The sequence below is a fragment of the Vicugna pacos genome, chromosome 8, assembly GCF_048564905.1.
Source record: "Vicugna pacos chromosome 8, VicPac4, whole genome shotgun sequence".
In the NCBI taxonomy this organism is placed as follows: Eukaryota; Metazoa; Chordata; class Mammalia; order Artiodactyla; family Camelidae; genus Vicugna; species Vicugna pacos.
Window position 1 is genome coordinate 11,818,514 of NC_132994.1, and position 23,613 is coordinate 11,842,126.

Genomic DNA, 23,613 nt, shown 5'->3' on the forward strand with positions numbered 1-23,613 from the left:
GATTCATTTACAATAACAGCAGTTTCTCTCTGAATATTTGACAATGTATAAATTAACTCCTTCCTTATAATATGATTTCCCCAATTATGACTGAATATTTGTATGTATGACTTATCTCTTACACTAAATTTAAGCTCCTTGAGAGCAGAAGTGGTATTTATTTATTTAAAAAAATTTTATTGACGTGTAGTTGATTTATAATGTTAGTTTCAGGTGTACAGCAAAGTGATTAGTTATACATATACATACATATATTTTTTTCTATTCAGATTCTTTACCATTATATGTTATTACAAGAAATTGGATATAGTTCCCTGTGTATACAGTAGGTCCTTGTTGTTTATCTATTTTATATATAGTAGTGTGTATCTGTTAATTGCCAACCCCTAATTTATCCCTCCCCACCCTTTCCCCTTTGGTAACCATAGTTTATTTTCTATGTCCTTGAATCTGTTTTTGGTTCATAAATAGAATTTGTATCATTGTTTTTTAGATTCCACCACATATAAGTGATATCATATGATATTTGTCTTCCTGTGTCTGACTTACTTCACTCAATATGATAATCTCTAGATCTATCCTTATTGCTGCAAATGGCATCATTTCATTCTTTTTATGGCTAAGTAATATTCCATTGTGTATATCTACCACATCTTCTTTATCCAGTCATCTGTTGATGGACATGTTAGATTGTTTCCATGTCTCGGCTATTATAAATAAGCAGCAGTGATATTTAAATCAATTTGGTATCTGCATCAGAACTTAACCCAGTATTTAATACAGCTTTAATCCATTTTGCAGAAATTTAATTAAATTGTATAACCGGCCCTATTCAGTATGTAGTCAACATTTTCTAGAGAAAGAACCCTATTTGCCCACTGACTATCACTGAAGAAGGTCCAAAGACTAAATAATTCTCTCATTTGAAAGAAGTGACGGTATCCACACATTAAAGGCTCAAAACATATTTGGCACTCTTGATTTGATCTGATTCCTTAGAGAAGATAAAGCATTAAAATGTGCAGATTTATCCACAAGGAAGTATATGTGAAAAAGAAGGCAGGAAGAGGAGAGATGGCACATTTTGTGTAAAATGCATTGATTCATTGAATACTAAATTTAGAGTGTTTCTTGCATTGCTAAGCATCAGCTCTGTCATCAAATCAAAATGAGATTCTTTCTTACTATTCAGTTGTTTTACTGTCCCCTCACGCTTGACTGTCAAGTTACTCTTTGGTGGCTCTCAGTGACAAGCTCTCCAGTATTAAGAATTTGCTGCTTCTGGCAAGAGGCTTCTTTCCCTGTCTTCGCCTACCTAGTACCACTGCGTGGCACAGAGAAAATTTCAAACCTTTGTTTAATGAGTGAAAGAAAAAACCAACAACCTTATGTTTGTAGCTTGTTTAATGTTGGAACATTATTGGCACATACGCTACTTATTTTATTTAATTCATTTGTTTTCTCAGAAAATACCATTGATGTATATGGCAATTGCCAGACAGTAGATATTAACTCTTCAAAGAAAATTTGTCATGGTTCTTACACTCAAAGGATACAGAATCCAGTGGGGAAAGTATCGTAGCCAAAGGAAGTTAGACTTTTTAAAGAAAAGTGTCCAAATTGGGTTATTCACTAACAAATATTAGAAAGAACAGTTGTTGTAAATAGACTTTTTAATCCTTGCAATCACCCAGTTATGTTGGCAGAAATTGTTGGCAAACCAAGGTCCCCAGAAGTTGAGTGACTGGCCTGAGATCTTGCAATGAAAGTAAAGACCACTGGGACTGGAACTTGGGTGTTTTCTCAGGTGGGACAATCCTCACTCTGTTTTCTCATGCTGATCAAGTGTGGGGACCATTCCTTTCTTGCTTTGGGCAATTTCAGGTTGGAGGTGAGCTCAGATCCGAGAGAGCTTTGAGACGCAGAGTGCTGGACTGTTTATAAAGGGAATTCTGCCAATGAAAAGTAAAAAAGCAGAAGGTGGGGCTTAGAATGGAAGGACACAGCAAAAGGTTCTGAGGGCATGGTTTCCTTGATTGTAAAGGAGCATGGAGGACAAGATTAGGGGAAGAGGCCAGTGGCCTCGAGGCTGACACACAGACTTCTCCATCTTCCAGTAAATGACCCTTGTGTGCACATGAGAGAGAGAGACTGGATGGGGTGGGGGTTAAAATTATAAATTGCAACAATAGCAAAGAAACACAAGTTTGTCTGCATGATCCTTGTGCTGAGACTTTTCTGTAAGAAATTCTTCCTACTCCTGACCTCGAGTCAAAACCCATTCAGAGCAGGATATGGTGAAAGAAGAAAGCACTGAAGAATCAGAAACTCCTGACACAGCTTGTAAAAACCAATCTTTTTTTTTTGCTTATTTCTTTTTTCTGGTTGAATTGTAGTTAGTTTACAATGTTGTGCCAATTTCTGGTGTACAGCATAGTGTTTCAGTCATACATATACATACATATACTCCTTTCCATATTCTTTCTCATTTTCATTATAAAAAACAGTCTTGAATATGTCAAACGGCCCATCAGTTATTTGGGGATTCCTATATCAGAAGAACTTCCCTGTAAAGCAGAAGGTACTTAGCCTCCATTTGTACAGCTGGTTTGATAAAATTCAAAATACTTCGGGGTGAAAAATACATCTGAGCAATAAATATTAATAAAATATTTAGCTTTTAAAATTTATTTTTTGTTCTCTCTCCCAGCTCTTCCACCAGCCCCAATAAGGAGCCTAATAAATAAAGCAGCTCAAGATTTTCTAATTTATATGATTTCTTAGGCCTGATATGGAGAGTTTGCCTAACTGAATTGACATTGGTGTGGTGTAACTTAAGTTTATGCTGAATAAATTTGGTATTGTTTTGGTTCTGTAAGTTACCAAAGCACTCAACTCTTAGTAAATGGTAAGTATTATATTTTGCATTAAATTAATATAAATTATTTTCGTGTGTACAATATCTATTAGCAGACAGTAAATTAAAAATATTCAATAGAATTCTCTATATGAACAGACTATACATGGGGCAGTGGAAGTAAGTGTTCTCCTGCTGAAAGTATTCAAACCATCTATCACACTTTGCATAATTTAGATGCAAAACAATAAAAAAACAAAGTCAAAACTAAACAAAATAATGTAATTTGAATCTTAGATTTTAAAGAAGCCACAGGGAAAATCATTGAACTTCTGGGAGGTCCTACTATCCTATGTATTTGAATTCTTTGTTTGAAAGTGCTTTTGTTTTGAAAGTCTGTGGATTTGAACTGAGCTTTATTGAGGGTGGATTCTGTTGTGGCCCATTTATGAAAATTAACCATTGATAATGGCCCATTATGAATTTCTTATAGAAAGATCTCTTTTCTCTATTCAAGAAAAATATAGTTAAAATATTATTGATTAAATATTAAAGCCAAAATAACTTTGCTTATTCAACAGAAAATAAGCTTTAAATCTGAATAAAGTCATAAAGTATAAAAAGACTGAAATATTTAGTCAACACAACTAACTCTTGTTAAAATTGGCTTGGTTATTTAAGTATTTCTTTAAATAACTAGGCCACTAGATCCTGTCTACCAATTCAAAGGTAGTTCAGCCCATTGATTGGACTGATTTATCAAAATTGAAAATGCCACTTCCCCCTGATGAACAAATGCTTCCTGCCCTGACACAGGAGATTAATATGGTGAGTTTCTTGCCGTGTCAAGAGCCGGGAATGTATGGAGTGGAACAATGAGATAACACAACAAACACCCTGGACTGGGGGTCCTGGCCTAGTCTACCACGTCTTCTCTTTCAGCATGGAGCTGTGATTAAAGCTCTTCTATACAACAAAATGCTCTGACTCCTGTGTCCTGTTCTAGGTACTGCTATGTTATTCTTTTGCATCCTTCGTTAGTTTGCTGAGCCGCCATGACAAAGTGCCACAGACTGAGTGGCTTCAACAACAGACTCTTATTTTCTCACAGTTCTGGAGGCTAGAAGTCACGATCAGTATGTTGACAGGTGTGGCTTCTGTCGCCTCTCTCCTTGACTTGTAGATGGCAGCTGTCTTGCTGTGTCTTTATGTGGTCGTTTCTTTATGTGCATCTGTGTCCTCATCTCCTCTTCTTACAAGAACACCAGTCACGGTGGATTAAGGCCCACCTCAACGACCTCATGTAATCTTAATTACCTATTTAGAGACCCTGTCTACAAATATAGTCACGTTCTGAGATAATGGGGATTAGGGCTTCAACTTATGAATTCTGGGGGGACATAATTGAGCCCACAACACATTCAAGTATTTTTTTGTACATTTCTTTTTTAAAAATATTGTTTTGAGGTATAATGACATATAATATATTAGTTTCAGGTGTACAGTGTAATGATTTCATATTTGTATATATTGTAAAATGATCATGGTAAGTTTAGTTAACATACATCACCAGATACATAGGTACAAAATTGTTTTTTCTTGTGATGAGAACTTTTATAATCTACTCTCTTAGCAACTTTCAAATATGCAATACAGTATTATTAACTATAGTCACCATGTTGTACCTTACATCATCATAACTTACTCATTTTATGACTGGAGGCCTGTACCTTTTGACTTCATTCACCCATTTCCCCCACTCCTCACCCCCAAACTCTGGCAATCACCAGTCTGTTCTCTGTATCTATAAGCTCAGTTTTGTTTTTCTAGGTTCCACATATAAATATGGTATTTGTCTTTCTCTGTCTGACTTATTTCACTTAGCATCATGCCCTCAAGGTCCATCATATTGTTGCAGATGGAAAGATTTCATTCTTTTTTATAGCCGAATAATATTCCATTGTGTATATATAGCACATTTTCTTTATCTGTTCATCCATCAATGGACATTTAGGTTGCTTCCGTATCTTGGCTATTATAAATAATGATGCAATGATCAGTGAGGGGTGTGTGTGTGTCTGTGTGCGTGTGTGTATGTGTGTGTGTGTGTGTGTGTATTTTGGATTAATGTTTTTGTTTCCTTCAGATAAATTTCCAGAAATTTCTAGAAATGCTAGATCATTTGATGGTCCTATTTTTAATTTTTTGAGGATACTCCATACTGTTTGCCAGACAGGATGTACCAGTTTACAATCCCACCACCTGTGTACTAGAGTGCCCTTTTCTCTACATCCTTGCCATTATTTGTTATTTCTTGTCTTTTTGATAATAACGATTTTAATAGGTATGAGGTGATAGCTCATTGCGGTTTTCATTTGCATTTCTCTGATTAATGATGTTAAACATCTTTTCATGTACCTGTTGGCCATCTTTGAAAAAATATTTTCTTTGGAAAGATGTCTACTCAGATCCTTTGCCCATTTTTCAGTTGAATTGTTTGGGTTTTTGCTATTGGGTTGTATGAGTTCTTTAAATATCTTGGATATTATCCTCCTATCAAATATATGATTTGCAAGTATCTCCCATTTCTTAGGTTACCTTTTCATTTTGTTAATGATTTCCTCCTCTGTGCAGAAACTTTTTAGTTTGATGTAGTCTTACTTGTTTATTTTTGCTTTTGTTGTCTTTGCTTTTGGTGTCAAATCCAAAAAATTATCACTAAGACTGATGTCAAGGAACTTATCACCAATTTTTTCTTCTAAGATTTTATGATTTCAGGTCTTAGTTTCCAATCTCAATCCATTTTGAGTTAATGTTTGTGTATGGTGTAAGATAGTGGTCCAGCTTCATTCTTTTACATATTACTGTCCAGTTTTCATGGTACCATTTGTGGAAGAGGCTGTCCTTCCTCCACTGTGTACACTCTTGGCTACTTTGTCATAAATTAGTTGACCATACATGCATGAGTTTATTTCTGGACTCTCTATTTGATTCCATTAATCTATGTGTCTGTTTTTATGCCAATACTGTACTGTTTGGAGTTCTTTTGTTTTGTTTTTGGTGATAGTTACTTTTTTTTTTTTTACATATTCCATGACCCTAAAGCCTCTCCCTCTCCCCTCCAAAATTAATGAAAACATTCATTCTGTGTTAGTGGTGGGCATGGGTGTATGCAAACACACACACACACACACACACACACAATTACCATACTGTTTTGATTTCTATAGCTTTGTAACATAGTTTGAAATCAGGAAGTGTGATACTTCCAGGTTTGTTGTTTCTCAAGATTGCTTTGGCCATTCACACTCCAGTATTTTTCAGAATTCCTCCTGCAGGCATAGGAGTAGGCTGCAGCAGAAGTGTCAAGGCCAATGTGACAAATGGTGGGGGGCTGGACCCTGTCATGTTTGGGTCCTGTGGCCCCACCAATGTCCAGTCTCAGGTGTACCTCTGCCATCCAACAGCAAATTGCTACTTGCCTGCCCAGGCTACGACTTGGTAGATCCTGAGTCTCTTACTGGGGCTTCCTATAAACTCTGCCTGGTATCTTTTCTCACTGCAGACATTTCCAGTACTTGAGGGTCTGCCAAATCCCATGGCCCAAGCAACAAGACTGTGTTGGAGATAGGCATGTTGTGGGCCCTACTCAGAGCCAGCAAGCTTCCATATTGCTTGATATACGGGTCAAGGCAAAATTTATTCCCAACTACTAAATATGTTGCTTCCAGAACCTGTTGAGGCCTACCTTATGCTTCTTTCCTAGTCTAAGAAGAACAGATAAGAATCAGTCTCACAGGTAACTATATTCAATACCTTGTACTCGCCTATAATTAAAAAGAATATGGAAAGGAATATAAACATGTGTGTATATGTATAACTGAATCACTATGCTGTACACTAGAAATTAACACAAAATTTTAAACCAACTATACTTCAATTAAAAAAAAAAGAATCAATCTTTACTTTGGAGGATATATTCTGCTATGACCTAGACCACGTACTCCCCAAATGTCCCTGATATGACAGGCTCTCAAGTCCTTGTAAGGTGTATTTCTCAAGGTGGGGTAGAGAGTGGGGTAATTATCTCCCCAAAAGGGGAAGTGGGCCATTTGTGTAGGCCCAGTGGGTTCAGAGGAGTCTGGGATCTCAAGGTTCACAAGTGCATTTACCCAGATCTGGGGGGATCTCAGGGTCTCAGTCCTTGCCTATTAGGGCCCTGGCCTTGGTTTAGGGCATTTGCTAGGGCTGGGAACTCAACTTTCTCTGAAGTCTTTCAATTAAATCCTGGGTTTGATCCTCCTCTACGTCTGCCCTCTGGCTGTAGGAAATCAGGGTTTATTAAATGAGAGGCCTGCAGTTTTCATTATTTGCCTTGAATTGATCACTAATCTTGTTGAGCCTGTCATTAACTCTGTTTGACAAGTAAGAAAGAGCCACCCAGTGTCACAGTCTGTTAGTTACCGTCTCCTCCATCATCCTTAAGCAGCCGAGGTATGGCCCCATCCAGTGCATACCTTCCTACCAGCACCCATCCCAGTTTACCATCAATAAAAGTTGTAACCCTTGCACCTCTTAAGCATCTCAGGGATTCTTGACCACCAATAACGAGGTCCTGCTTGCCAGCTGGTGAGTGATAATCCATGTCCAAAAATCCATCCCATTTTAGAGTCACCTTTCTGGAACCAGTTACCTTAGGTTTGGAAACAGATACTGAGACAGAGCTGCAGGCAGGTTTGTTGGGAAGTGTCTTGGGAGATGCACATGAAGGGAAGTGAGGATGGTGACGTTGGGCATAGAGGAAAGCTGATCTGCCGTGCAGTTGCACTGAGGCTCAGTGAATCCTGCAGAAACCTGGGGGTTGTGATGGGTGTCAGTACACACATACAAGACCAAGGGCTAAAGCCTGAGTGATTACCCCAGTAAACATGCAACGAGCCACATTTAGACAAACAATTTACTACTTATCTAGACAGCAAAAGGAGAAAAAGCCAAAGCTGCCATTCCCCATGGTCCTCATCCCACACACCGAAAAGGACAACACTGGAATGAAAGGAGCCATGAATGAATGAATGAATGAATGAAATGACACATGAGCTGTGGGACACACGGTTGCTGAGGACCCAGTGCTAACCTGCAGCACAGTGGTTGTGTGTCTGCAGCTCCCCTGTCAGGATCGGGGGCCGGAAAGGTCCATACCTCATCAGAACCTACAAGGTAATCAGCAACTAACTCAGAACCGTCTCTGGGGAGATGGGGAGACAAAGGGAGATAGCTCCGGAGCAGCCCCTTAGAACCCGCCCATCCTCTGGAGTGCCAGGAGAATCACAAGGCGTTTCTTCAAGACTCAGATAAGGTGCTGTTTCAACCTTAACTACAGACTGCCCCCAACTTACGATGATTCAACTTACACTTTTTTGACTTTATGATGCTGTGAAAGCAATACGTATTAGTAGAAACCGTACTTCAAATTTTGAACTTTGATTTTTTCCTGGGCTAGTAAGGTGATCTCTCACGATGGTAGGCAGAGGCCACAAGCTGCAGCTCCCAGTCAGTCACACGTTTAGGAGGGCAGAAAACCAGCACACCAACAACCATTCTGTACCCAGATGACTATTCTGTTTTTCACTCTCTGTGCAGTATCCAATATGTTACTTGAGATAATCAACACTTCTTTATAAAACAGGCTTTGTGTTAGATGATTTTGCCTAGCTCAAGGCTAATGTAAGTGCTCTGAACACGTTTCAGGGGAGCAAGGCTAAGCTATGCTGTTAGGTAGGTTAGGTATAGTAAATGCATTTTCAACCTAGGATATTTTCAGCTTACAATGGGTTTATCAAGATATAACCACATAAGCTGATGAAGATCTGTGTACGGAACATGCACGGTCACCAGAATGTCATTGCATAGCCATTCTTCTACAGATGACCCTTCAGAGTTGTCCCAAATGGAGAGAAGAGGGCTGGGTTGTTATATTTCCACATCAGCTACCCTCAGGTTGGGGCAGCAACCTTGCAGGAGGCAATTCCTCATCATAGCTGTGAGCCTCAGCAGCCCATATTCCCAGCAGTTGGGGAACGGGTGCTTAGGATGTACAGAGTAGATATGAGCAGGGTACCACAGCATCCCCTATGCTTACCAATGTTAAACTATTTTGCGTCAAACTGCATTACTGATTGTATCAAGATATATTCAGCTACAAGTAAGAGAAAAACTTGTAGGCTTAAACGATAAGAACATTTATTCTTAATGTGAAAAGAAACCCAGAGAAGAGCAGCTCCATGATTAGTTTGGTGGTTCAACAGTCATCCAAGGCCCAGGCACTTTTCATCCTTTCATTCCACCATTGGGAGATGTTAGCATTCATCCTCACATCTGTTAACCTCATGGTCACAAGAGAGATGCTCCAGCTCCAGAAGTCAAGTCCATATCTAATTGTGTCTAAAGCAAAAAAGGAGGGAAAAGGGCAGAAGAGATTTTTCTTCATATGAATTTCTAAGGATAGAAAAGAAAAATCTTCCCCAAAAGCTCCCATCAGCCTTCCTTTATAGTTTATCAGCCAGAACTGGGTCACACAGACGTCCCTAGAACAACCCCTGGAGAAAGGAAATAAAGTTGCTGTGATTACCTTACACCAATCATGATTCACCTCCTGGCGTTGATACATTGTCACCACCCCCAAATCAAGGTTCTGTTAGCAAAGGGGAAAGAGGGAAAGACTTGGTTAGGGGGATACTTGGTTTAAGATATGCCAACCACATTCATTCCCAAAAAGCCATCAGAAGTGCTTAGAGCTCTGAAGGTAACAAATGCAAGTAAGGACCCCTGTTTTCTTGCCACTGTCTCAAAAACTTTCAGGGCCTCCTAAAACGGTTTTACTTGAATTTGTAGGCTTGGTGGAATCAATAAGAGGTAGGAAAGAAAGACGTGTCTGCAAGCTCAAGAAAAGAAAGAAAAAAGTATCCAATTAAAACAATGAGTTCTGCCCTGTATACCCAGGGGTTTCCATGCATACACACGTGTACGTTTTTATACTCAATTTCCAGAAGAAGCATATAGTTGCATTATAGATGTCTTTATTGTTAAAAAAAATGTCTAATGAAAGTTCATTTAAAATGAAAGAAAGTCACTCTGAAAGTCACCCTAGTGATGCATTCAGCAAACTGGAGTATTTTTCTCCATGGTTTTAAAAATCTTTATTTATGGAATAATGGATGACTCAACCCTTGACAAAATACAATTTTGTATACAACACATAATAATTGTTGAAATGCATGAACCTGAGTTGTCACCTCCAGAACATGAGAAACACAAAACACGACATTACGAAAAGCACACGTCAAGCTCTATGTATAGTAATAACTAATGTTAAATGCGACGCAAAGATAATGAAAGCCTCATATGCTAAACAGAGTTGATGGAATCTGGATAAACTGCATTATCCTTTTCATTATCTTTCTTCTACTTTGGAATTCACCCTGGTGCTCTCTGCCTCCAAAAATTCTCATCAAATGAGCTCCTGAAAATGGAGCTAAATAAGAACTTATATGAGAGGCTTGTTCATTAGACCTAGGGTGCAGTACAGGTGGAGCAGGGGTTCCCCAAAGACCACCTCCAGGTTTGGTGCCTGGCTAGAATAACTCAGAGGACTCAGCCTGTGGTTGCCGTCTGTTGGCTATGATTTATTACAGCAAAAGGTTACAAAGCAGAATAAGCAAAGGAAAAAAGGCACATGGTGGAGGCGGGATGCAAAGCTGAGAGGAAACCAGACACAAGCTTCCAAGAGCCCACTCCCAGTGGAGACACCCAGGGCGCGCTTAATCACTCCAGCAGTACAATGCAAAAACCAGAGAAGCTGCTTAGGGACTCAATGCCCAGTGTTTTTACTGGACCCCTGGTCACGGAGGTACTCTCTGCCTAGCACACACCAACCATCCAGAAAGAAAACGAGTGTTCACAGTAAATGACATTATTTGTACAAACAGTTTTGCCACATTAAACCACCCTTTTCAGTTCCGAAATGATGGAAACACTCCCTAAATCCGAAGTCCCAGCTGCCAGCAGAGAGCTAACCTTGCAAGCATTCCTCTCCCAGGGTAGCAGGCACAGACCTGTTGTGTTAACTGTGTTTTGAGTGGACACAAAAGCAGAGACCTGCCCCATGGAAGCTGGCTGGCTGCTGTTTCTCCTCTGAATCTATCACATTATAAAGAATCACACATAAAGGACCCCACGGTGGGGGTCCTTTTAAACATGTCATTTTGCTTGCCATTTTTGCCCCCAGATTTCACATTTTATCCACACCTATTTTATTAAATAAATAAATGAATGTTGCTTTCCTTCCTCCCCTCCCCTTTTTGCCCGACAGAAACAGGGCCAGAGCTTTACTGATACAACCATATTGAAACTCACAGAGGTTAATACAGTACCAGTCATCACACAGAAGACACACAATGGGATTATAAAGCCACAGGGCTGCTTTGCTAGTAAACTGACTTTAGGGTCAACCCCCGGAGAGAAATTCCCATCCTAGTCTGGGCAGTGGCCTCATCCCCGGAATTACTGTGGGGTTAGAGAATGTGTGTCCCAAAGGAGGAGAGCTCCTCTGGCCGCTCAGTTACATACCAGTTGCTTAGATTCTAACGTCTGCTTGAAAAGTCTGTCTCATTATTCTACAGTCACACGTAGCCAGTCGTCCACTTCAAGCTCAACAGACCATGAGCAATGTGTCTTTTCAGGTGAAAAACAAAAGGTGAAACTTTCCTGTCTTCTGCCTGGACTCTGAAGACAGTAGACACGAATTCAGCTACCTCTCAAGTCACGTGCATTAAAAAGAATTCATTTTGTGGGGTTTATGTCCTATGTTTTAAGGAGAAAACTTCAGGTCTGTTGTTCTGCCCCAGGCCTGTGACTGAGGCAGGGCCACTGAGTCGCTCTCCTTTCCCTTCTAGACAGTTTCCCCTCACGTCACGGCATAGCTTGTCCCCAGGGCGTCACACATCACGTTGCCAAATGGGGCCCCTGGGACTTGGCAGCAGGAAGTGGTCCCGAGAGTTTATCAGTAGACAGAGCTTCCAACTTTTCATGTCGTCTTCAGTCAAAACCGGAAATATTTCATTGGATGTCAATTTGATTTATTTCCTTCGTGCAACACTCAGTAAAGAAGCTGCAACAGCAGGAGGGGGGTTCATTTGGTGCAAGAGGCCCCGGAACTTTGTGCTTCAGCCCCTGGGGCTTTTTCACTTGTGTTTCTAAATTCTTCAATTCTTTCTTTGACTCAACATTGTTTGTTAGAATAACCAAGTCTCCCCCTGTTTCTTGCTTACGTAAATTCTCTTAAAATAAATGAGCAAAAGTCTTTCATGATCTTGTCATTTTCTCGCACCGGCATCCTTGCTAAGCAGCAAACGTGAGCGGGCAGGCAGGTGGGCACTATTCTGTGCCTGGATGAAAGTAGGACGCTGTCCTGGAAAGGGGGGAGCGGGCTGATCTTTGCCTTGAGCTACACAATCGCCGGTGTATTCTCGTTCCTTCCCTTCCCACAGTCCTCACCACCTCCCCTCTTTCTCACCTCTCCCCAGAGAAAACACCGGACCACTCCCCGTGGAATACGAAGGCTGATCGAAATGTGTTAATTGTGTCTCCTCTGTTTATTCTCACAGTGATGCTTTTTCTGATGACTGAATCGAGCCTGATCTCATCTGGGAGGTTTCTGTATTCACCGTCTCCCGTATCTTGACTACTGGGAGAGTTTCTTAACTGTTCTTCTTCCCCTCCATCCTCCAACCAGCTCTGATCATCTCATTACTGGCACAAAATATTTTAGTGGTTTCCCACTGCCTTCAGAATAGGCCAAAGTGCCTTAGTCTACAGTCAAGCACGACCCCCTGTCGTCTATTTATGTTCATTTCAATCTCATTTGTTTGTGTATTTCTGTCTTACACTTAGTTCGTTTATTATTGGAATATACATGTATTCACCACAATTTTTGGATTTCTGTTTTGCTTTGAGTAATAGGCTCAGCAGATAGAAAAAGAAGAAAAAGGCACCAGTCTTGCCCCAACAAGACTTCTAATCAAGAAGGGGAGACCATCAGAGTGGAGGTCAATGAGTGCTGTAAAGAAAGGGTGCACGTGATACTACACATTCAGTAATTAATGGTGGTACAATTTACTTGGTCCACAAATATTGATCAGACACCTAGGATCATGCACGTAATGGGCAAACACATAAAAGAGCTAAGTCAAGGAGGGGATTCGTGGGAAGTTTCTCAGAGAGGCTAATGCTTTAATTCAGTCCTGCCGGACTCACCAGGCACCCAAGCCTTCTGCTAGTTGTCATCCAAATCCTCCTGGCAGGGTGCACACCATGCTTGCTGTTCACTCCACTTCCTCATCTGGAATCCGTTCTTGTTTTAAAACAGCCCTGATCCAGCCCCAAATGAACCTCTTCATCTGCTGCGATTGCCCTGAGCCAGCAGGAATCCATTACCTTTTTGAATTCCTGCAGCTCACTGTGCTTTGCTCATAGCACGGCTTTTAAGTTATTTTAAGTGAACATCCAAGGTAACCAAAGCCATTTAAATTACATGGAGATTTGTATAGTAAAGAAGTGGAAGACTGTCTTTACCCCGTCTCCACATCCTGTTTCTGTCTTCAGAAGGAGGACCTTTCAGTAATTTGTCAGGCGCCCACCCAGGGCTTTCTTCTCGGCATTTACACACACATGTGCACATATGTGCACAGACACGCGCGTGACAGAGGTTAGTGATTTTTGTAAGGGAAAGCCTACTCTGCATTGTCTTGGAATTACATGTGAAGATTATATTTGGACAGTTGTTTATGTTGGAACATAAAAATAGAATTTGTTCTTTTCAATGGAATGCTTAGATGGCCATTTACTTTCTGACAGCCACCCTGTCATGTACCTTTAAATATATCTCTACATGTATATGTGAGCTCTTCTCCAGATAAGTTACAGATGTGCAATTCCTTCATCAAAGAGTGTATTTATTTATAATGTTGGTAGATGCTGCTAAATTGTCTTCCAAACAGGCTATCCCCAGATAAAACTCCCACAAAGGGTCCCCAGACCCTCACTTAATGGCATCTTACACATGATCTACCTTAGTCGATGAGAACATAATTTCCTCTGGGGAGGAACTACACCGTTTACATCTTAGCATCCCTGGTGATTAGTGGCACAGAGCAGTTCTTGCCGCATCATACAAAGTTGATAAATGTTTGTGGACATAAAGTGAACTTCATAGGTGTGAAACACCAAGTTTCTCTGGGAGGCAAGGAAGGAGCTATCTGGTCTTTGTGGAAGCTCTCTCATCTGCTCCCCATAGATTAAGTGCTCAGTTTTTATCAATGCGCAATCTAGCTAGATGTGTTCTTATAATGAAGACCTTTCTTTTTTTAACTGAAGTATAATCGATTTACAATGTTGTGTTAATTTCTGGTGTACAGCATAGTGATTTGGGGATATATATATATATATATATGTGTATATATATATATATATATATATATATATATATATATATATTCCTTTACATATTCTTTTTCATTATAGGCCATTACAAGGTATTGAATATAGTTCCCTGTGCTATACTGTAGGTCCTTGTTATTTATCTATTTTATATATAGTAGTTTGTATTTACAAATCCCAAACTCCTAATTTATCCCTCCCCTCTACAACTTCCCCTCTGGTGTCCATAAGTTTGTTTCCTGTATCTGTGAGTCTGTCTTGTAAATAAGTTCATTTGTGTCATATTTTTTAGATTCTACGTGTAAGTGATATCATATTTGTCTTTCTCTGTCTGGCTTACTACACTTAGTATGGCAATCTCCATGTCATAATGAAGATCTTAAATATGATTTTTTTGAGGAGTTAACAGTTCTGAGAATAATGCCAGAGTAAATAACAAAAAGGCCTTGAGCTTTCAGATTTCCCCCAGGCACTGTCAAAATATGGCCAGCAGTCCCAGTGGACAAGAAAGCATGGGTCGTGGTACCCTGACAATCAAGACAGGAAGCCCAAACAGGAAATGGCACCTGATGCCCAATTGCTTTATTAAAAAACGTACAACGTTTGTGCACATTAAGTCAGGTCTGGGTTAAACCCCAATTCCACGATCTTTCGCACTCTACTTACTGTTTTTGAAAGCACCTTGGCTCTTCTGTAAAATGGAAAGAACAATCCTACTGGGTATTGTGAGAATTATAAACGATGTGGTAAGGGGGAGGAATAGCTCAAGTGGTAGAGCACAAGCTTAGCAAGCATGAGGTCCCGGGTTCAATCCCCAGTACCTCCTCTAAGAATAATATATAAATCTAATCACCTCACCCCACCGAAAAAAAAAAAAAAAAAAACCCCAAACTAAATGATCACACAACACCAGCTTTGTCGGAAGAGCCGGCTAGTCCTGAGTCCTGCCTTCCAGGCACAGGAAAGCATCACCTCCACTGAACACACAGGACCTACTCAGGAAAGTTTCCTAGGAAGGATGGTGTATGAAGACCTGCTTTTGGATAGTTGGTTTGGCCACTTTATACATGTTTCAAAGCCATCTCCTCAGAGAAATAAATCCAGGGACCCAAATCACTCGTTTTTACTTCTCTGTTTTTATAGTTGTTAGATTCTTTTCCGGAGTTAAGGACAAACGTCAGTTCTTGACTCAACAATCTCAGATGTGTGTCAAGCCCGGAGCAATGAAAAGATGTGGTGATGGGGATGAACGCAGTGTCCCTTTGTGTTCCAGATGAAGAGTCAGCTATTAGGAGATCCTGTGACCATGAACCGTTTCTGAGTCTTCGCGAAGGAGAGGCCGTGAGTACAGACAGCCAGCTTGGGTTCCCGGTTCAGCCATTTCCAAAGAATCTAAACTGGCACGTACAGGATGCCAAAGCAAAGAGTGTGTGAATGTCACCAAAATGTTAACAGGATACCTTCTTTTGCTCCGTGTCGCCTTTGTTCGTGTTATTGCTTCCATCCTTCCATCTTGTTGCCACCTGGCAAAGTCTCCTTCGTTGTTTAAGGTCCATTGCAAAGCCCTCTCCTTCACCTTGTTGTGCTCTTCTTGGGTGACACTTCTCAGATCATGGCTTCCTGTTGACCTGTCTGTCCCCCCATCATAGACCATAAGAACCTCATAGATACCATTTTCATATTTCAATCTCTCTTTCCTATGCCCCGAGCTTTATACAATGCCTGGTGCTAGGAACTTTTCCAATAATGCTTTTTAAAGAATGAATACATGAAAAGGAGAAATGTGGGCTCAGAATTAGTTGGTGGATTTGTGGCCAGTGAAATGGTTCTCCCAAAGACAGTCAAAGAGGCTCAAGAGTCTTACTGCTTTTGTAGGGTAATTCTCAGTAGTTAAACCTTGACTGTCCTACACATGGGGAATAAACACATGTCAAGGGCTTTATTCAACTCAGTAACTAAGGATGGAACCAGTTAGAATAAGATTGCCATTTGGATACAAAATGGGTTAGTGTTCTTACTAGTTTTACCCTTTGGAATTTTCTTTTCTGCCAGATAGAAATCATTTGCATCTCTACTGGGCACAAATACACAAGTTATTGAAACTTCAAAGAGTAAACTTTAATTAATAGAAAAAAGAAGCAAAGTTAAGTGATGGTGTGTTTTCCTAGGAAATTAAGTAATCCCTGGGTGGGTCTGATAAACACTGACTCAGGACGCAACAAGAGGACATGCAGTCATCTTCTTGGCCTTATTTACAGATAGTGGGTAGTTTTTCTTTCCCAATGTTCAGCTCTTTTTACTTTATGCTGTCTTTATGGAACAATTTCCTCCATACCTATGGCTTTCCAATGATTCTTAAATTTATAACTTTAGTCCAGACCTCTCTTCTCAGCTCCAACCCTGCATGATAAACTCTCTCCGGACAAGCTGTGTGACTTGGGAAGATTACTTAATCTCTCTGTGCTTCTGTTTCCTCCTCTGTAAAATGGGATTCATCACAGTAACCTACCACATAGGGCTACTGTAAAAAGTGAATTCATATGTACAAAGTGCTTTGAACTGCGCCTACCATGTAATATGATGTAAGTGTTTGCTGATATTGTTTTCAGTATCTCTATGTGGATACCTCAGTGGTACCCACGCACTGCATGTCTGAAATCAAACTTACCATATTTGCTTCCTAAACCTGTCTTACCTGCTGTATTCCCTGTCATAATCCAGGGCACCACTACTTATGTAATTATAAAAACTAGAAACTGAGGGCCGTCTTTTATACCCTTCCCCTTGCTCCTCCTGTCTAAGCTGTCAGTAAGTTCCATCTACTTTATTTCTAAGTATCTCTTTCTTTTAAATTTTTATTAAAGTGTATTTACAATGGTAGTTTCAGGTGTACAGCAAAGTGATTCAGTTACACATACACGTATTATAATTTTTTCTTCTCAGATTCTTTTTCATTATATGTTATTACAAGAATCTAAGTACCTCTTGAATCCATCAATTTCTCTCCACCTCTGCTGCTAGCACCTGAGCCCACATTGCTTCCATCTCTTGCCTGAATTACGACAATAGCCTCCTGAATGCTCTCCCCATAAACATCCTTGCCCCTCTCTAACCCAGTCTCCAAGCTGAGGGATCTTTTAAGAAGGGCAGTCTTACGCTATTTCCCAGCTTAGACGCTGTCAAAGCTTTCCACTGCTCTTTCCTTAAAGACCCAACGTCCAAACTTGTTCATGTCTCCCCCCACTGGCCTTCACTCGACCACTCTCCTCCAGGACAGGTGGCTATTTCAATGAAAATGAAATGAAATGAAAATTGTACTTTGTTAGTTTCACTGGGTGCATTTTAAGTGCTCATCAGCCTTTCCCATCGTTGCAGAAAGTTCAATGGACAGCACTGCTAAGTAGAAAGTATATATTGGGACAGTTGGCAAAATTCAAGTACCAAGTATATATTTGATAATACTCTGTATCCATATTAAATTTCCTGATTTTGAGCATTGTTACCTAGTTATGCAAAAGAACATCCTGTTCTCAGGATGTAGGTGTGCTAATATTTAGGGGTACAGGGGACACTGTAAGTCTGCAACTTACCCAACTTATTCTCAAATAATCCAGAAAAAAATATGTGTGTATGGGTAATGATAATGCAAATGTGGCAATGCTAACAACTGTGAATCTGGGTATTATACTTACAACTTTTCTGGAAATTTGAAATTATTTCAAAAGTTAGAGTTTAAAAAAAGAAAAGAATAAAGAAACAACAAAAGAAAATCAGGATTTCAAAGCTGTATCTGCACCCCCATATTCACTGCAACATTATTCACAATAGCCAAGATATGAAAACAAGCCAAGTGTTCATCCACAGACCAATGGATAGAGAAAATATGGTTGATACATGTAACAGAGTATCAATCCCCCTTAAAAAAGAAGACACTCCTACCATTGTTGACAACATGGATGGACCTGGAAGACATTAAGTTGGTCACAGAAGGACAAATACTGTATGATTCCACATATACAAGGCATCTAAAATATAAGTCAAACTTACAGAAATGAAAAATAGAATGGTAGTTGCCAAGAGGTGGGGGGTGGAAGCAGAAATTGGGAGTTATTTTTCAGTAGGTATAAAGGTACAGTGACACAAGATGAAGACATTCTGGAGATCGGCTGTAAGACATAGTGCCTACAGTTAAAAATAAGGGCTTAAAAAATTACATAGATTTTAAAAAAGAAAAATGGGAAAAGTACAAGAAACTCAGGATTTGAAAAGGTCTGGAATTTGCAAATGTTAGTCATTATATATAAAAATAGATTTAAAAAACAAATTTCTTCTGTGTAACACAGGGAACTATATTCAATAACTTATAATAACCTTTAATGAAAAAGAATACGAAAATGAATATTTGTATGTATATACACGACTGGGACATTGTGCTGTGCACCAGAAACTGACACACTGTGACTGTACTTCAACTTAAAAATAAATAAATAAATAAGTGTTTTTTTTTAAAGAAAAGTTCTGAAAAGCCTAAAACAATAAACAAAATAAAGGAAAATTTAGTCAGAATGCATGTGAAACCACACATTAAATTTTAGGAAACATTTCCAGTAAAAACATAGTATCAGGAAGATTGCTTGATAACAACCCATTTGGAAACAGCTAAGCATGCTCGGGAGTTAATGTACTGGCGTGTAGAAAACCTGATACCATCTTGGGATGCACCGAGAAGCCAGCTGTCCTGAGAGAGAGGGGGACATGAGTGGCCTCCCTTGTACCTGATGAGATCACAGCTGACAAACATCATTAGGTTAGAGGGTGAGGAGCAGGAAGGCTGAATTTAACACAATAGAAAGAATACAAGATACTTAGTCTGAAGAAGATGTGAATTGTCTTTTTCAGCCCTATGATGTAATAGCCAGTAGTTACTGTGAGACTTGGGAGGAGAAGCCAGGTAAGAACTAGGATTAGAATGCAAATCTACCTCTGGAACGTGGGAGAAAGTATACAGTTACAGGAGAGTCACAGGACGTTTGCGAAACGGGTTTCACGCCCAAATCTGAGATTTTAAAAAGTTTTAAATGAAACACACATTCATGTTTTATAAAATACAAATTTGAACTGAGTTAAAAGCTAAAATGTGAGACATTTTACGTTTTCTTTGTGCCGCAATCTCAGAACCCCAAGCGAACGAATTCTTTCCATGGTAAGGGCAGCTTTGGTGGAAAAGTTTGAGATATGCTAGCTGAAGGCACCCTGATCCTAGGAAGCTTCTGAGAAAACGAAAACATGTTGACTGGCGGAGGTGAGGGAACGTTTACATTCCCTGCCAAATGTGAGCACTTGAGGACAGATGGATTTATGAGCTTCGAATCGCCCGGCACAGAGCAAATACTTGAAGTAAGGAGAGGCTGGAAGAACAAGTCTGATTGAATTCTGGGAGTGTAGAAACCATTTCCGCTGAGCAACAGTGGGAATGTGCCTCAGTGGGACATCAGAACGTCATATGTGAGGGGTGGGGCTACTAAAGAGGTCATCTTTTCCTTCATCGACCATTTATTCTCCACCCTACACCGTTGTTCAAAGAGCTTTTCCAGGCTCCCTTGGGAGCACAGAGAATGATCACGGAGACCTGATTTACGAGACAGCAAAGCATGAGACCCCCTGCTCTCCCCAGTCATGACAGACTGAGCCATCAGTGGATGCTACGCCCCAGGCGATGCATTTGGAATGTATTTGTGTGTATGAAACAAAACAAAACAAAACGAAACAAAAGCAGGAATGTCCTTTTTCAGGAATATGCAACTTGGGGTTATAGATCTGATTTTAGTCAATGTGAACCAAAGACAATCTAAAGCAGGAAGTGGTGGTGGCCGCGTGCAGACCAAAGCAGCGAAAGCCAGTCTGCCCAAAGGGAAAAGACAAAACCAGATGTGCAGGGAGAAGCAATCAAGAGAACACAACAGCTCGAGAGAGAGAGAAAAACAGGGACTTCTGAGTTCTGGCCCCTTGTGAAGCCTGGCTGTTTTGTGAAATACCTCTACAGCTTGCCCTTAAGTTCCCCTCTTTGCTTAAGCTGGCTGGAGCGGGTTTCATTCTTTGCTACAAAAGCTGACAAAGACAGTGATCAGAAACCAACATCACCTGGGTGTAGAGTACCACTCACTTTATCATCCTAGCTGGGACACTCAGGGTGCCGTTCATAATTAGATTGACATGACAGGAAAACCAGGAGGTATAGCCATCCTTCCCATGTGGTCAAGAAAGGAAACAAGGTGCTAACGGCTTGTATTTTTCAGGCACTGTTTGCCTCTTGAATCTAGGCTACCTCATCTGATGGCTCAACAGTCCTATCAAAGCTTGTCCTGTCTTGGAACAGGAACAATAGCTGGAGAGAGAAGACGCACAGGTAGCCGATGGGAGAGCCAGGAGAGGAACGCATGTCTAGCTGACGATGATGATACAGGAAAAATGAGGGGTGCAAGAGGATGGCCGTGTCCCAGGTCTCAGACGAATTCCTGGGATGCACCCCACCAGGAGAGAGTTCTTGGCTTCATACAGGAAAGAATTCAGGAGTGAGCTATATTTGAGCAAAGGTAGATTTATTCAGAGAGATACAGACTCCATACACAGAATGCAGGTCATCTCAAAAGGCAAGAGGAAAAGGCACGAGGTGCTGGGTTGTTGGTTTTTAAGGGCTTGATAACTTCATATGCTAACAAGTGGGAGGATTATTCCAACTACTTTGGGGAGGGGGCTGGGGGTCCCAGGAACTGGGCCATCCCCCACTCTTTGACCTTCTATGCTCAGCCTTGAAGCTGTCCTGGCACCTGTGGGAGGGCCATTTAGCAGCTATTGTATTTTAATTGGCGTATATATTGAAGCTCAAGGTCTACTGGGAGTTGACTATTCCACCATCTTGGTGCTAATTGCTGTGTCATTCTTTTAATGGCTGTGCCCTGCCCCCTTCCCTCCTGTCTCAATGGGGTCTGCTCTAACCTGGTTTTCTTCCTCCATAACTTGGCCAAGGGCTCAAACTACTAGCCCAGAGTTCTCACATCAGCACCATGGGATGTTTGACAGCCATGATCAGTGTAGAGAAACACACACAACCCCACTAATCGCTCGGAATACCCACGTCCACCGTACTGACACAGGGACCATGTTCTTGTTTGAGATGCCTTTCAGCTGGAAAAGCACACACAACGAAATCTCCACTAGCAAAGACGGAAATTGAAGCAATTTTGAGACAATTTAGGAGAAGCCCCATTTTCACCTGAGTTACCTGAGCAGCCCAGGACACAAAAGATTAGGGCTCAGACTTTTTCAGATAATTGCTTGTTTTCCTGGTTTAGCAGGTTTAACTGTGGCTTGCTTTTCTGAGCATGTATTGTCCTCACACACAGTGAACACACGCCGATTTCTAGGTAAGAGCTGGGTGGCAAAAGAAAGGGGTGATGGGAGAGTAGAACCTGAATTCTCATTAAGACTCAGGTGAAAAAGTCTCTTCATTAAATTTAATGGGATTCCAGTTTTATTTCTACTGGAATGCCACACATAACGGGAAAACGATTAGTTTCAAGGTCTATATCCCTTTTCTTATCAGGCACTGCTAGCCCCTAGGGCTAAGCCAGTCACCATCAAGCAACTACCTGATGGTTGGGGCTTCTGGGATTTGCTAACCATTGTAGGGAGCATGCCAGATTCTTTCTGAGTCAGAAAAAGGGATCGGTTACTGCCAACTGCCAACTGCACCCACCTGCTTCTCCTCGGTAGGGGGTAGACTGCCAAGATAGTAATTATGTCTTAATTCAAGGCGACCTGACCTAGATTGGCAGGGAGAACCACTTTTAGAGCCACTGCCAAGTCTGCCCTTGGTGGTCTGCTCACAGAAGGTGTTTCACTGTCATCCTGACCTTGTGAGAAGGGAAAAGGGTGATGGGAGAATTGGCAAGGAAGGTGTGGCATGGGCAGGGGAGCAAAACTTGGGTTGAGGAACAAATACAACCACATGATGCTATGTATCCCAAGGGCGAAAGTCCCACCTCCTAGACTGTGGCCCTGATCCCCTGTGGCCGAGACCACCTAAGAAATATTGCTGGGTTTTTGCAAGTTATTTGGAGGCCAGGAAAATACATTTGACATGTGGTAAACCTTATTGAACCCTGTAAAATGGAAATGTGACTCCTTTTTTCACTGTAATGATCTGTTGTTTGAAAAAAATAATCCCTTTAAAGAAAAGGAGTGTAAAACATGATTGGATTTCGAAGTACTTTATGGACTATTTATTGTAGCACCCTTGGTGTGATGTCACAACTACTCAGCATTTTACTGGCTTTTTCAGTGCACACAAAATGCTACCACCACAATGAAGGGAATTTACAGTTTCTCTTTTGAATTGTTTAAACCCTTGAGAATTATTAAAGTGCTAGTATTATTTTCCTTCCTCTTTCTCCACCCAACTCCCAATTAAAAGGAAAATTTTTTGGATTAAAAAAGTTTTATTGATTATTGAAGTATAGTTGATTTTCAATATTGTGTTAGTTTCTGAAGTACAGCAAAATGATTCAGTTATACATATATATACAAATTCTTTTTCATATTCTTTTCCATTATGGTTTGTTGCAGGATGTTGAATTCAGTTCCCTGTGTTATACAATAAGAACTTGTTGTTTATCTATTTTATATATAGTAGTTTGTATCTGCTAATTCCAAACTCCTGATTTATGCCTTCCCCTGACCCCTTTCCCCTTTGGTAACCATAAGTTTGTTTTCTGTATCTGTGAGTCCCTTTTGTAACTAAGTTCACTTGTGTTATATTTTAGATTCCACATATAAGTGATATCATATGGTATTTGTCTCTCTCTTTCTGACTTACTTCACTTAGTATGATAATCTCTAGGTTCACCCATGTTGCAGCAAATGACATTATTTCATTCTTTTTAGTGACTGAGTAGTATTCCATTGTGTGTGTTCCACATTTTCTTTATCCAGTCATCTTTCAATGGACATTTAGCTTGCTTCTATGTCTTGGCTATTGCAAGCCCACTTCCTGATGATGGCCATTCTGACCAGTGTAAGATGATATCTCATTGTGGTTTTGATTTACATTTCTCTAGTTATTAGTGTTGTTGAGCATCTTTTCATGTGCCTATTGCCCATCTGGCTGTCTCTTTTGGAGAAATGTCTATTTAGGTCTTGTGCTCATTTTTTGATTGGGTTGTTTGGGTTTTTGTTGTTGAGTTGTATAAGCTGTTTGTATATTT